Below are 3,633 nucleotides of genomic sequence, written 5' to 3'. Positions count from 1 at the left end.
GGTCGGGGGGGGGGGTATAGGTTTCTTCGCTCACTTGGGTCGGCGGCAAAAGAAGACAGCGTAAAACAGGAAGTTAGGGGATACGGAAACAAGCTGGAGATAGGTTCGTGGCATAACTCGCCTGTGCTTGGTAAAGGCCGGGGCCGAAAATTACCGCCAAGCCGACCTAAGGTTTGGTACCCAGGCTAGTACTGCACAAGCTTTTTTTACTTTCCTTATTATGGCTTCACTACACCACGAAGTGGTGTGGTGAAACCATATTGCTTTTTCTGATGTTTCTTCTTCTCCTCCTTCTCCTCCTGCCATTTTTTAAATGGATTCAGCTTCTTCATTTTAGGGCCTAAGGTCCTGAAATTTGGTATGGAGGTACAGTGGGCAAATACCCCTAGGCGTTTTTTAAATTTTTGTGATACAGGCTTTTAGAATGGTTTTATTTGAGTTTTTTGGCTGTGTTATAGCAAATGTATTACTGAGTTAGTGTGCAGTGTTACCACATTTGGGCATAAGTCATGACAATGGAATGCAGGGCATCAACCAATAGGCATGCAGCTTTCCTCTATTCTCCTTGCTGATTGGCTGTTGGAATTTAACAGGCTTAACTTAATTAATACCTGCTCAGATCCATTCCATACTGACAGTATGTCTGTATTCAAGTGTTTTGGTAGGTATTTCAAGCTTTCCTGCTCCAGCATTGGAATGCGGGGCATGAACACTTCTTTTTTTCTTGAAAATCAACAGTTTGCATTATGCAATTAAAAATCCTAACCAATAATGTAGGGAATAGCTATCCAACTGTTGTAGTCTTAGTTGTATGTTACTTCATACTATAGTTATATCAATGTAAAGCATTGTTTTCCCTTGTGTTTCTCATTCTTTCCCTGCCATGTCGTAAAATGTGGTGAAGCCATTGCTGTATTTGCTCCAAAGCAAATGTCGGCCTTTCTAGTTTTGACTACATATTTACCACACGATACGTTCCGGCGACTCGACATGAACAAACGAGATGACCCTGTTCAGCGGGGCGCAAGGCGCGCCGTAAAATATGGGAAAAACGTCAGATTTACTGTGTTTTCCCTATTTATCATTTAATAGACAATATATCCATAGCGTTAAAAAGGAGACGCCGAACCCGGGCAGCCACCTCACGACACCAGCGTGCTTTTAACATAGTCTCTACCAGACTAACTACGCTGGCTATATTATATATGGGGGAATTTGCCGGGGGAGTTTGGCCGCCTTGTAGGTTTGATTGGCCGCGCGGAGGGAAAGAAACAACTTCCCCGCGGCCGGACTCCCGGTCCTTGGCCAATTTTACTCTCGTTTTTTTGCCGAATTCTACGATCCGCATTCCCGTAGAAAGGCCCGGTGAAGGCTAAACGTGGTAACGACTACACATTTAAAAAGTCCGTACCCATAGGAATGGATCAGTTAGCAGTGCTTGAACCCCAATGTTACAAGTGTTTCCTCCAAAAGGCTGGATGGCTAAATGACTAATAATGAGATTATCCAGCAAGATCTCAGAGTGTGGCGTTCTCGATATCTAAAACTGGCAAAAAACATGTAGGGGAACGACAGAGGACCATGTAAGTAACTGGCGTCGGCATAGACCATTTTTGGAGCTATAAAGGATGCAGTACAGGTAAATTTAGTATAGTTTGTAAAGTTACTGGTTACGGAAAAGCGACAGAGAAAGATGATAACGTTTAGAGAATAAAGGACACAAAAATTAGTTGCTCACCTCCACTTCGTACCTAGCTGGTGCTCTCTGGCGAGACTTGCGTCAGATGTCAGATAGGCAGCACAACTCGCGTCGCAGTTTGTCCGAGACGGAATGCGGTAAATCTGGTAGGAAGAAAAGTCTGGAGGGCATGCTGAAGGTCACAAAATACGCCCTATCATTATAGCCATCACCGCCATCCAAGAAACCCTGTCCAGTCAAGCAATGTCTGGAGGGGATGCAAAGGTGACAAAAGGCGCTCTGTTATTATCACCATCGTCGCCATCCAAGAAACCCTGTTGGTCACAACATATCGAAAAGTGGGTCAGGAGCGAAGTAGGAGCTCGAGGAACAAATAACAAATGTAGACCCCAGGTGTGGATGGACAGTTTTCACGCCGAAGAAAATGAAAGAAAAAACAAACAAAACACAGAATATGTAGACTGCTCAGTAAGAGATTGATTCAGTTCATATTGCCACTAATATGTGGATGCCAGTGTGCAAAAGGTCAGTAGATTACTTTAAAAAGACAATGTAAAGACGTATAAAGAGCCCTGTACTAGAGTCCCTGACATACATACATACTTAATTAGCTGTGTGCCAAAAATAAAACAGAGAAAATGTTAAGACTTACGAGATCTACCTAGTACATTTGTACGTACCAGGTACCCTTATGTACTTAAGGACATCATTTTTGTTTTCTGGTGAAGTTATATGTGACAAATCTTGTCAATCAATGAAAAGTTGGTTTTTTTTCACATAATTATCTTAGCCATGTATTCAACCACTACATACTGAGACACAATTATTGGGGCCGGGCTAGCCTCCGTTTCAGGCGTTCGGGGAGCGGTCCGGGGGGAGGGGGCGCCTCTTTGCAACTTGCACGATTTTCTGATCAAACGTAGATCGCACGCATGTAGAAGCTCCGGCCCCGAACACTAGAATGTTCCAGGTATGACATTCTATAGGGTCGACGGCCGGAGCTTCTAATGCGTGCGAGCCACGTTTGGTCAGAAAATCGTGCAAGTTGCAAAGAAATGTAAATTGTGTAATTTAAATCGTGTAAATTATTATTAGTATAGTTTAAAGTATGATTTTATGATCTTGTCTATAATAACAACTCAATTCAGACTCTCGTCTGCCAGTTGTTTGAATAAAGATTTATTGATGGATTGATTGATTCGTGGCTCCCAGAACGCCTGCAAAGGAGGCTATGCTCTGACCCCTCGGTGCTGGCACCCAGTCGAACCGCAAGTCACCGTAGGACGCGTTATTCTCTAAAATACGGCATATGCCGGGTTACGATGCATCGGTGTAAACAACTGCCTATACTGAACAAAAAGACCTTTGACCTACATAATGTTTACACTTTTTCATATCTACAGGAGTTGCAGAGTCCAATTTTGTATATATTTCGTGCATTACAAAATGCCAGCAACCTGTACGGCCTTCCAAACATTAGCCTTTTTGGACAGTTTATTTATTTATTCATTTTTTGCTGTTCAACTGGACCCCATTAGCTAATACCACAGTGTGATACCCCACTTTTTGTGTATATATATTCCAACATGTAATCACAAGACGAGGTGACGACGTACCCAAGTTTTTTTCAGCTTATATTAATGCCGCCACCAACACAGGGGACAATACAATATTCATTCTCACTTATTTACACGGGGAAAGTCGTGTAAAGTGCTTTCCCCAAGGGCACAAGATCGGTAGCATGTCGGGACTCGAACCCGGGACCTCTTGGTTCCGAGTAGAGCACTCTGCCGCTTCGCCACACGACCCCCACTCACCCTTTATAGTGGTACCAAAGACCCTGGTTAATCAGGACAAACGGGGTTTGCCCCTAAAACTGCGACGGTGCACACATCGCAGTGGTACAAGAATTCTAGCCCAGTTGTAGCCACAGA

The 3,633-nt window shown here is 43.6% G+C and overlaps 1 protein-coding gene across 1 annotated transcript in view; it reads right to left on the bottom strand.

Moving 5' to 3' along the window:
• LOC109481787 (elongation factor 1-alpha, somatic form-like) overlaps window positions 1-1,866 on the bottom strand; it is a 13,495-nt gene extending 11,629 nt beyond the window's left edge. The window contains exon 1 of the mRNA XM_019784376.1: window positions 1,739-1,866. The gene's annotated coding sequence lies outside the window, so the exon portion shown is untranslated. The remainder of the gene's footprint in view (window positions 1-1,738) is intronic.
• Between the last annotated feature and the right edge of the window lie 1,767 nt (window positions 1,867-3,633).

The sequence above is a fragment of the Branchiostoma belcheri genome, unplaced genomic scaffold (genome assembly GCF_001625305.1).
Source record: "Branchiostoma belcheri isolate BF01 breed outbred unplaced genomic scaffold, Haploidv18h27 scaffold58, whole genome shotgun sequence".
NCBI lineage: Eukaryota > Metazoa > Chordata > Leptocardii > Amphioxiformes > Branchiostomatidae > Branchiostoma > Branchiostoma belcheri.
This window is presented reverse-complemented; position numbering and strand designations above follow the sequence as displayed.